The sequence below is a fragment of the Jaculus jaculus genome, chromosome 1 (genome assembly GCF_020740685.1).
Source record: "Jaculus jaculus isolate mJacJac1 chromosome 1, mJacJac1.mat.Y.cur, whole genome shotgun sequence".
Taxonomy (NCBI): Eukaryota; Metazoa; Chordata; class Mammalia; order Rodentia; family Dipodidae; genus Jaculus; species Jaculus jaculus.
This window is the reverse complement of record NC_059102.1, coordinates 110080977-110093369: the sequence shown is the minus strand read 5'-3', so window position 1 is coordinate 110093369 and position 12393 is coordinate 110080977. Positions and strand designations below refer to the sequence as shown.

The 12393-nt window shown below is 45.3% G+C and overlaps 1 long non-coding RNA gene across 1 annotated transcript; it reads right to left on the bottom strand.

Annotated features, from left to right (window-relative positions):
* Positions 1–4672: 4672 nt before the first annotated feature.
* On the bottom strand, positions 4673–7754 carry LOC123460042. Its single transcript, XR_006636754.1, has 3 exons — positions 7667–7754; positions 5788–5890; positions 4673–5110 (listed from the first exon to the last, which is right to left on the bottom strand). It is a non-coding gene; the product is annotated as an uncharacterized LOC123460042 (long non-coding RNA).
* Between the last annotated feature and the right edge of the window lie 4639 nt (positions 7755–12393).

Here is a 12393-nt window from a genome sequence, read left to right as displayed (position 1 = left end):
TTATCCAGGCCACTTGGGAAGCAGATCTAGTTTGTATTGACAGTCTAGTTACTGCTCTTGAATAAGATTGCCTGAGCAAGGTGACCCTTGAATTGAGCACAGACACCCCCCGCCGACCCTGGGAAATGATATTTCCATTGCCTCCATTTGTAGAATGCCTTCTGCTTGACCACTGCACATTTGGTCTTGAAGAAACCATGCATGATAAGTAGACATGCATATTTCTGCCCTCACTATTCAGATTCCATATTTACAAGCTTGCCTGCACACTAAGATCTATTTGTAACCCCAAATCAGTACTCCGCTTGCATTTGCCACTGTGTGCAGGCAGGACAGCAGTGAAAACTTTGAGACATCCAATGCACATGTTCTCAGCCGAGGTCAAACACGGCAATACTCGGCCTCCTTGTTTCAGCTCTCATACCACACACAAGCACCCTTTTGTGGTCTGTTTAGTAGTACATTTTTCACATTCTTGTGTTTTCTTGGTGGTGGTGATACTACTGCTTGAGATGGTCCCCAAGCAAAGTGCTGGACTAAACTGAAGGTGCTGCAGTGTTTCTTACAGACATCAGACATGTATTAGATGAGCTTTGTTCAGGCATGACTTGAAGTGCTATTGGCCATGAGGTAGCAAGTCAGCAGTAACAATAAACAAGATATGGGCTGGAGAGATGGCTTAGTGGTTAAGGTGCTTGCCTGAGAAGCCTAAGGACCCATGTTCGACTCTCCAGATCCCAGGTTAGCCAGCAGACACACAAGGTGAGGCAAGTGCAAGGACACTCATGCCCAATAGGTGGCTCAAGTGTCTGGAGTTCTATGGCAGTGGCTGAGGTCCTGGTGTGCCAAGTCTCTCTCTCTCTCTCTCTCTCTCTCAAATAAATAAACACACAAGATGTCTTAAAGCAGAAGTACAAATTAAGCAGGGGTATATCATACAAAATGTGCTTAGTGGCTGAGGGCTAACTCAATTTTTCCCCTGGGAGCCACGGCTCATCTTTGCCAATACACTCTTCAGAGACTTCAAACACTGCCACTGGGAACCAGGAGAGTACAATGGAGACTGCCTACACTTAACCTACACAGGATAAAGGAAATAGGCCCATGTGGCCAAGTCAGCACCAGTACTCTGGTCTGTCTTAGTCTCTAGTCCAACTACTTCCCAGCCTCACTTTTCAGGATGTCAAATAAGTCTTTCAGATAATGGCCATGTGGAGTTGGGAAGGAAAACCTACTGCTAATCCTCTCTTTACTACTTCTCTTCTCTATTGCCCTTCCTCTCTCCCTCCCTTCTTTCCCATCCATTTTGGCTGTTTTTGATTGACAGTCATTGTATCACTCCACAAAGCACCCTTGGGAGAAAGTGAGCCTGCAGCTCTGATTGTCAAGTGCAAACCTTCCAAGGAAGAATCTAGGGAAAGAAATTGTGAGAGACTAGGGAGGCTTTTGAAGTTGGACTGAATGCATTTTGCATTATGGGCTGGCTATGATCCTATTGAGACAAGGGGTGAAAGGTCATAGCTTTAAAGTGATATGTTTGCATGTGAAATTGACAAGGGGTGGATTTGTGATGGTGAATATTGTCGACTTGATGGGCTCTAGAATCATCTTAGAGATGAATCTCTGGATATGTTTGTTAGGAAGTTTTCTAGATTGTGCTAATTGGCATGGAAAGATCCCTCCTCACAACCTCGCCAATTGTAGGTTGCACCATTCTATGGGTTGGAGGTTGAGTCAGAATAAAAAGGAGAAAGCAAACTGATCACAACATTTATCCCTCTCTGCTTCCTTACTGTAGGCACCATGTGGTTTACCACCTCCTACTTCTGTCACTGTGCTGAGCCACATCCCCTTAAATCAAACTGATTCAAAATAAATCCACCTTCCCTGAAGCTGATTTTGTCAAGGTAATGAGAAACATATTGCCTCCGTCTCTCTGTTAGAGTTCCTTATGCCTAACCCAAATGTGGATATTGATTTGGGGTGCATCAAATAATGTAAGAGGTTTTGTTCTTTCTCAGGAGCCTAAATATCTGGAAAAGTCCCCTGTCCAAGTAAAATACCCTTTACAGACTCTGGGATTAAAGAATGGTACATATTTTGAGAGAAGAATGGTTTTTAATTCCTTCCACCTGGCTATAGAGTACTGCAGACCTTCACACGCACATACTGGTGCCAATGCCTACCCAGGCCAATGGAATGGAGATCTCCAGGTCTGTGATATCCAGGTTGCACATTACTGCTGCTCTTATTATTGCATCCTAGTGCTTGGAAGGCCTGAGGACCAGTGAAGGCCAGTACTTGTCCAAATGAGACATTCTCTTCCTACAAATGAGAATAAAGGTCCAGAGAGGATCCAAGAACCCCCTCAGGACACATAGCAGACTAAGTTCAGCCTTTGATCCCACAAGCCTTTCCTGGCCCCTCCAAATATGTGCAGTGACATCCAACCAGCTCTTGGGCTTGAGGAGAGCCCAGACAGACAGCACCTTCCCTGGTTTGCCCTTCAAGAGGGTCCGCTTGGCCCTTCTCAAAATTAAGGTTGATCTAGGACCTAATGTGTCCCAGACATTAGGTCCTAAAATCTTATCAACTTGGGACTTGTTATGTGACCTTAAGGAATTCCCTAAACCTTCTCTTATTCTGGTTTCTTCATCTTTCATCTTTATTACATCACGAAAATGTTATGATTTGGTAATCCCAACCATCTGAGACTGTTTAACTTGGCCCTCAGTCATCCCAGGATGTTTGATAAAATCTGATCATTTGGACAAATCCCAAGAAGGGAAGATCAGAGCCTGTGTTGGGTTTTGGGAGCCCACCTGATGGGAGAAAATGTGTATATATGGTGGGGGTTGTGGGTTGGCTAGTAAGATTGTGGAGACTTAAAACTGGAAGTAAGGAACTATTCGGATCATTTCAAGTATGGAAACTAAGCTCCCAGAGAAACAAGATTCATCCAAGCTCACACAACTAGTTCAAGGTAGAACTGGAAGTAATATTTGCTTATTTAGTTTTTTACTTCTATTCCTAGGTTCTTTTCTGTATACCAAAAGTGACAAATCCTTTCCTTTGCTCTCATCAGTTTGTAGTGGGTACATTGGGCAGACTTCATGAAGGCTCCTAACCCCATGGGCACAATAAGAAGAGGGCTACAGTTAATTAGAAATGGGGAGAGAAGAGTAGCACTAGCTTTGCCAGCCCTAACTTACCAAGCTTATAAGACCAAATCGCTGGCAGAGAATTCAGGGATCAGTGTCCATACAGAACCAAGTGGTGAACATGGAAAACTACAGAAGTGGCTCTGGAAGAAGATTCTTTTTAAAAAATATATTTATTTATTTATTTATTTATTTATTTATTTATTTGTTTGTTTGTTTATGTAAGAGACAGAGCAAGAGTGAGATAAAAAGGTAGGGGGGGGGAAGAGATAGAATGGGCATGCCAGGGCCTCCAGCCACTGCAAATGAACTCCAGATGCATGCATCCCCTTGAGCTTCTGGCTTATATGGGTCCTGGAGAATCAAACCGGGATCCTTTGGCTTTGCAGGCAAATGCCTTAACCACTAGGCAATCTCTCCATCCCTGAAAGAAGATTCTTGAAGGTGCCAAACCCAAAATTCAGTCAATGCATTGAATCAGAAGCCAGTTCATACCTCTAGTCAAAGTTTTCTAAGCAAGGCTGGGAACAAATAGCATTGCAAACTGTAAAAACGGTATGTGACAGGCAAGACATGAGATGTGGGGAATATGTTTCTAGAAAAGCAGACCAAGATGGTAATGACATAGAGAGAAAGTGTGCAGCCAGAAGTGTTGTTGTATTTAAAAATATACATTTTATTTTTATTTATTCATTATGAGAGAAAGAAAGACGGTGACAGATAGAGAGACTGGGTGTGTCAGGGTCTCTAGCCACTGTAAACAAACTCCAGACACATGTGCCACCATATACATCTGGCTTATGTAGGTTCTGGGGAATCGAACCTGGGTCCTTAGGATGCACTGGCTAGCACCTTAACTGCAAAACCGTCTCTCTAGCCTTTATTGTATTTTTATGTTGCTTCAATTATAATATTGTTGCTTAGACTGATAGTGAAATTAATTGATTTATTTTCATAAGCACAGCTAAAAAGTTATAACTAAAACATATACCAATTCGTGAACTAGCACCTTCCTCCATACTAAATTTAATTCTTTTCAATGATAATAATAGTAAGAACAATAATAGTTCATTTATTTGTTATTCTTTGTCACCTTGTGAGATAAATAGCCTTATTTTACAGATGAGGAAACTGAGATTTAAGTGAGCTAAACCAAACTGGAGGCATATTTAAGAACTCATGGGAGTTAGGCATGGTGACCCATGTCTATAATACCAGCACTTAGAAAGCTGAGGCAGGTGTATTATCATGAATTCAAGCCCAACCTTGATGGCATAGTGAGTTCCGTGGAACCTAGACTACTGCTACACTACAGTATTAGACATAAACTCAAAATCAACTAACCCTCTTGTCCCCAAAAACCTCATGGAATTTACTAGAAGTAAAGCATGGGCCTTTCCAAAACCAAGCCTGAAATTTCCCATCTTAAAATAAAAGCAAAATCATGGTCTTCCTCTTTTTATTTACTAGAAACCAAATTCCCAAACTTCTTTGCCTCCATGAAAAAGAAAGTGACCCAGCTCTGTGAAGGAAGTTCATGGGATGTGTACACAGCTGCCCCACATCTTCCCCAAACACCAACAAAAAACTATCCAGGTTAAAGGATGTTGGCACTGCCACACACTCCTTTTTTCCCCAAATTAATCAAGAAGTCGGAATTTCTGACAAATGCCATCTGCTGATTTTTCAGAGACAAGTTTTGGTGGTGTGACCAGCAGGTGCCTCAGCTTTTTCTAGCATGCAGTACCAAAATAGTCACCATGGCAACCCTTGGAGGGCAGCCTTCCAAAGAGATGCATTGTGAGCACAGAAACTCTAGAGTACTTTCAAGCAAGAGGGAAGGAGGCTGGTGTTGAGTTTCCAGTGGGGGGAGGCCAGAGCTTCTCCTCAACTCCTCTGGCTCCTAGATGCCAGGCACTACCAGGCCTTTCTCTGATCTGGAGTTTGTGCTGCCAAAAAGAGAGGAGAAATGAGAATTTATGGGTCATTGCAGGCAAAGCAGACAGCTCCCACATGACTCACAGAGGCTTACATAGTATGGAGAGGGATTCACAAAGAAAAAAAAAAAAAAACAGAAGATATGGCTCTTAGTTGGGTCCTTCCCAGACCTTGGGTCACTGACCTAGCCTGAGTTTTAGCTTCTGGTCTGTGAAGGGGCAGGTGAACAGGTGATACACATCATTTCTTCCCAGGGGCCATTGTAGATATGAGAAAATACTTGGAAAAAATGTTGGGAGGTGTCCAGTGGGCAGCACCATGCAGAAGAGAGCAGGGATTTGGACACCCCAGAAGGCCTGGTTCCTGACCAGGCTCTGCTCTGTCAAATTTCATGGCCTTGGACAAATCATAGAGCCCATCGGGTTTCTGTGTCCCCACCTTGTAGGGAAGCTCTAGCACCTGCCTCACAGTGTGGTTTGGCAGATGAACAGAGTCCTCAGCGCATGATCAGAAGTGCAACCCTATGCTCCCCTTCCTCCTCCCTCTCTCCTGTGGACTCATGAAACTTCTTTTTTTCTTTTTGTTGGGGGGGGGGGAGACATTTTTGAGGTAGAGTCTCACTCTAGCCGAGGCTGACCTGTAATTCACAATGTAGAGGCTGGCCTTGAACTCATGGCGATTCTCTTACCTCTGTCTCCCGAGAGCTGGGATTAAAGGCATGCGCCACCACACCAGGCTGGTGAGACTTCTTAATCCCGAGCTTCCAATAGGACTTAGGACTACACTCTTCCCTGTGGTTTTAGAAGCAGAGATAAACATAGCATTAGGTATTTCAAGATCTTACCAATGGAAACCACTGTGACAAAGTGTATAGAGACCTGGAATGGGACAACAGGAGAGGACAGGAAGGCCATCCAGCAGGACACATGTCTGACCTGGGAACAGAAGGGATGGAAGGAAGATTGAGTGGAAGCTCTTAATGGTCGGCAATCTAGGAATATTCAACAAGGCCATCAGGTATTCCTGAGCCATTGTCACCTACCTGCCAGACACACTGTGACTCTGGGAGACAGGTGTGCCTTGCTTGCATCCCTGCCACATTCAGTCACTAATTGGCTGGGTAAAGACAATGGAGATGTGGCCTTAACATATATATGGGTGCAAGCTGCTTGGGGGCCTCCACTTGCTGGGCTCCCCATCCACAAGCATCTTCTTCAACCTTGCCAGTGCCATTCTGACATCTTTTCTATGGATAGCCACCTCAGGGACATGGCTGTCATCCCATGCCTCTACTTCAGAAGTTGGTGGTTCCCCGCAAAGTCCCCTAATGCAGAACATTACAGAACTCCAAGTCCACAAAAACAGTCTCAATTGCATTATACAGCAAAGGTGTACATGCATGTCTCCACCTGCACAGCAATGCCCAATGTGGATCCCTGACTATGTGACATGAATGGGTACATTACACAAGTGAATAGAATTTCTGTTTATGTGCGAATGTGTTATGACATTATATAGTGATGGAATTACTACAATGCTAAGTATTTTGCACAGAGCAGTTGGATCATTGCAACTGTCTGAGGCACACGCAAAGGGTGGGTAGGATGGGTAGAGACTGTGAATGGATACTTCCTCTTTTCAGCCCAGATGTTTCCCTAGCATGTTATTCAGATAACATGAGGAAGAACCATGGTGTCAAAAAGTAATATTTTCTTTCAAAATCTGAGCTCTGGTCCTCCCCACCACACCTCACTTCCACCTTCTTCATATGACGTGTGTATGAAGCCACATATGTATGTATATGCATGAAAGATTAAGATGGGGAAAGAAGCATACATGGAGAGGTAGAATAGATTGGTTAGGGATTAATTGGTAGAGAGGATTGCTTTGAGAAGCTGCCACCCTCTCAAATCAAGTTCTCTGATTGTGCATCATCTAGCTGTAAGCTTTCTACACAGTAGTCTGCAATACAAACTATGACGAGGCCCCAATTCTTGAGCATGATCCTACAAAAATCCTTTTTCTTGTCCTTCCCTGAATATCCTTGCTCCCATGGCAAATTTTTCAGTCTGCCTCATAGAGATTGCTGTGTCCTAGATAGGAAATGTTAAAAAAAAAAAAAAAAAAAAAACTCTACCCCCAAGATTTTATTTTTCTAAATCATTTATCGTTGCTTCTTTTTCCTGGCAGCCTGAAATACAAACTCATAGAAATAGAATCTGTTTCAATTACCATTTATCAAGAACAGGTACAGTGCTTAAAATGCTCACAAATAATCCCATTTGATTTTGGCTCACATCAAAATCATTCTCATGTCCTCCATAAAGAGCCAAGGCACTAAGAGGTCAGGAGACTTGCCCAAGTTTACTCTGACAGCAGGCAGGGGAGCAGGGGCTGGAGCTGGGCTCTGCACTCTTTCCACTGTGTTCTCATTCTCTAGGCAGAAGATACCATCTGCCCCAAAGCTTGCTTTCCAAGCCATTCCATTAGCTCTCCTGAATCCTGGGAGGCTGCAGGACCAGCCAAGCCCAGGGCAGGGCCACTTGGGGCCAGGGAGGTAGACTTACCTGGATGAGCACCAGCTGACTATCGGTAGATCCTCTTTCTTCCCATTTCCTTTTGCAGCCTCCTTCCTTGGTTCACAATGAGTCCAACTTCTGCCAGAACTGACTGCTATTCAGGCTTGTGTTTTTCTTTTTAAGAATCTTGGGGCAGAAAACCATCATGTGCTCACAAGGGACCTGGTAATCAGAAGAGTCTGGAGATTTTGCTCTGTTAAGGTAGAGAGAGGAGGCAAGTGTATTTTCCTTGGGAGGCTAGGGGCAGGTGGAATGCACAGAGCTGCCGGTCTCCAAAGCCCAGCTTTGGTGGAGAGCCTTGAAGGCTGCAGTGAAGGTCTGTGTTTGGAGAACACTGTGCAGTTCGCTCAATGCCTATATCTCTACAATTTTAGTCCTCATAGCAGGCACTCTCACAGCAGAGAAAACTGTTCAGAGGTAAAACAACTTCTAATGGTGCAGAGCTAAGAAGAGGCAGAGCTGAGAAACACCCACCCAGTTCTTCGACACCATGCATACATCCCAGAGGTGTACCTGGGTGGTCTCCTCAGACCTGCCTCAGAGCCAAAGGCAGAACCAGTAGAAAAATCAGCCCTCACACAGATAACAGCTATAAAAGGTCAAGAAATTATTGCTATAACAAATATCACAGGCCTAAGGAATTCAATAGCAAATTTATTTCTCACCATTCTGGAAGCTAGAAGCTCAAGATCAAGGTACCAGCTTGGCAAGGTTCCATCCTCATGTTTCATCTTAAAAAGACTTCTCTCTCCCCGCCCACCCCATCTCAAATAAAAATACATTTTTTTAAAAAAAAAGGGGGGGGGGCTGGAGAGATTGCTTGGTGGTTAAGGCCCTTGCCTGAAAAGCCAAGGACACAGGTTCAATTCTCCAGATCCCACATAAGCCAGATGCACAAGGTAGAACATGCATCTGAAGTTCATTTGTAGTGGCTGGAGGCTCTGGTGTGTCCATTCTCTCTCTGTCTCAAATAAAAATGAAAATTTTTTAAAAGACACTGATCCAATCTTGACAACTCCACACCATCATCTGTTTCCTTTCCAAATGCTTCTTCTCTAAAAAAGTAGCACCCTAGGATGAGAGTTTCCACATATGAGTTGTGAAGTGGAAAGGAGCATGTCATTTAGACGCAGATCCTGGACGCTCATTTCCTTTAGGGTATTAAGTCAGACAGTGGGCTGGGCACTGGGAACATGACCTGAAGAAAACTACCCAGATCCTTCCCGTCATACAGTCAGAGCAGTGGGAGAGAATGAGAGTTCAGCTCCAACTCAGAGCAGCAGTGTTCCGGTAGAGGCCAGCCCATTGCTGTTCGAGCACAGCGGAGGGACCACACCCCAGCGTAGGGCTGGGCCTCTGGATTAATGTTCCCAGTGCAGAAGTGATACAGGATTTGGGGTAGGAATGAAAACAAAGGCATGGCTACCATCCTAGGCAGGCTTCCTAGAAGAGCTAGATAGCCTTTTCCTTCCAGGACCCTGAAGGGTGATGCGCACACTTGAAAAGGAGCATTGTGTTTGAGGACATGGCATGGCTCCTGTGCAGCCAGGAGTCAAGGGGATGCCCAGAAGGGACAGTCCCAGTTCCTGTGAGGAAAGTGCATAGACTAGATAGCAGGATAGGTAGCTACAAAAGCAGGTGGGGGCCAAGTCGGAGCCATGATAGGTATAGACTTTGATCCATAGGCAAAGGGTATATGTCACCAGCATTTTGAGTAGGTCTGTCCCCTGTTAGCCTCTGTTGCATTTTAGAAACAATAGAGGTGTTCTGGGGGAGACAAAAGGACCAGAGTCTGTCTTGGGTTGTGGGACAAATGTGGAAAAATAACAAAGGCATCTGCTTTGGTATAGGGCAAGTACTAAGTCAATGGCCACTGGGTTAGCTTGAGGGGACAACATCCAAGTGAAGCTCTGGTCATATCTAGAAAGTCCAAGGCCACCTAGCAGAGCAACGTATGCCTTACATCCTAGGAGTAAGGCCAAGGCCAATGATGAGCCAAAGGGAGGAACTAATAAAATGAAGCACTCAATGTGAGCCAGGCCAAGGTGGGAGCAGAGCCAGGGGTGGAAGGCTGCACTGGAAAAGGCTGGTGTGTTGGTGTGTGGCATGTGCATAAACACATGCAAGAAGGGATGGTCAGGAGTTAAAGGGCAACAGATCTTGAAGAACTCCAGCGCCAGTCAGATGGGACAGAGAACCAGGAGCAGATCTTAGCAGCTATGTGGGCAGTTGAACCTTGGTCATATATACCAAGAGAAGGAAGAGCTAGAAGTCTCGCTTAGTAGTCCAGTTGCTTGGGTGTGCTTTATATTGGAAGGCAGTGTCCTCAGCCACCCCAGCTGTCAAACTCAAGAACCCAGCCACCGTGCTCCTCATGCCTATTAAACAGTAAATACCAGAGATAGACATTTTAAAGCTCGAACTTTTTGCTTATTGCTTTGTTTTGTATGAGACAGCATATAGCCCAGGCTATCCTCTAACTTACTATATGACCAAGGCTGGTATTGAACTCCTGATCCTTCTGCCTCCACAGCCCTAGTGTTAGGATTATAAGCATGTATCACCATGCCCAGTTTAAACCTCAAGACTCAAAACTCAAAGTTTTTTCAGGTACCTTTCACAGTTGTTAAGCATTTCATATCCCTTATTCAAGGCAAAGGACACTGGCTTGTCAACAATTTGTTTGTTCTAGAAGGGACCTGAGAAAATATGCTGCCCTCTATGTCCAGGAGCAACAGTGGGCTGAGGCTGATGAAGACCAGATGAGAGTGAGCCATCATTTTCAATGCAATTCTGACCACATTCTTTCCAGCCCAGCGATTCCTTCCTCCTTCCTTTCTCAGCTTGTTAGTTTTCTGCCCAGCACAGCTCTGCGAGCCTTACAGAGGGATCTGCCCCTATTGGTTCCCCACACTGGAGCCATGCTGCTGAGCCAGCTGACCCCAGCCTGCTGGGGGTACTGTACCCAGGCCTAGCCCTGTGGTCCCCTCTGCTCCCTGCATTCCCCTCCCTGCCCTGCCCTCCCCTTGCTGCTGACGCACGCGTCCTATAATAAGCCTCTGTTACTTGGAGCTGGGGCGGCTCCGTAGTAAGCCGAAACCGCTACTATATTTACACCCTTTCCACATTTAGACAAAGGCTATTTTTAACAGAAGGTCTATTTGTGGGGGTTGCCCACGTCACACTCTGTTCACATGCATCTCACCATCCCCAGTCTGTTATTCTGATTTCACACTTGTACCGGCTCTCTATCCTTCTCTCTTTGCTTCCCTCCTTCTCTCCATCACTTGTCTTTCCTCTCTTCTTTCTCTGTTCTCCAATTTCCTTCCTTTCTTTTCCCCAAAGGAAATCACACTGGAATCTTTGGCAGGCTGTGTTTCCAGAATCCTTCAGGGAACACCCGGGTCCCCGTCACCGTGGAGCACAGGGGCCCATGTGGCCAATGCTAGGCCTGTAGTCTGCTGTCAGTGCCTGCCAGGAGACCAGGCGCAGACCCAAGTCCCTGGGGACTCCATTGTGGACTGTTCTGCCTCTGTGCAGGTAGATGGGGCTGTCACTCCCCCGTCCCCAATGTCACTCAAAGTGTGTGTGTGTGTGTGTGTGTGTGTGTGTGTGTGTGTGTGTGCGTGTGTGTTATATTCAGGAGAGTGTTAACTAGAAAGATCAGAGAAAAATAATAAGCCAGTGGGACCATAATTCATGTAAACTCTTTTTCAACATAAAAGTTCATTTTAACAGATTTGCCTAAGATAAGTTCTGTTTGAATGAGGAAATGTCTTGTACTCTCTACATTCACTAACTACTGATAGGAAATGGGAATCAGTGGGGTTCACCTACATGAGGTATTGCTGTAGCCAAGCACCAAGAGGCCCTGTGGAGGCCAGTGTCTCAACAATTAAGCTGAAGGGTGGAAACTGAGCCCAAAAAGCTCCAGTGAGTCTCCTTAGATGAAGTGGCTGAACTGGGACTGAAATCTCTGCCCATAAACTGCAGGCTGGCCCCACATCACATACCTTCTCTGCCCCATCCGCAAAGACGCAAACAGTTGACATCGGTGTTATCTCTATTATCTGCCTCCTTGTAGCTATCCTCAACAAGAAGGCATATTTCCCAGCTCAGAACCCCAACATTATTTCTGGGTCAACATCCTCAGGTTCTGAGCAGTGACTGAGGATCCAAAAGCCTGGTGAACACTTGGGTCCCAGATAAAACCCCTGTGTCAAGTCTTATTTTATTCCCTCAACAATCCATCTGTTCTGTGGCTTCAGAGGGAAATATGATTGCATTTCTGAGAGCAAAGGGTGTGGAGATCTATATCGACAACAGGCTGTCATGGAGACAGAATGCAGAGTCAATGCAGGACTTCCTGCCCTCCTTAGCTGGGCTTCCATGGGTTCCAGAAAACATGCAGAAACCAAATGCCCCCGATGTGCCCCAAATCAAGACTTTGAACATGGCTAATGCAGGCTCAGACATTTCCTGGAGACTACGATAAGAGATATTATCTATTGGTGTCCTGGAGTCCAGAGCCCAGGAGCTGTAACATTAGGACAAGCCACACTGCTTATATTTCATTGACTTTCTTCTTCCTTAAACAAAGATACTAGCACCACCTTGCCCGCCCACCCCCTTCGCGACCTGCCACACATTGAAATAAAAGCAGATGAGCACTGCTCCACATGCTGGGAAATGCGGCAAGGCAGTGAGCTGCCAAT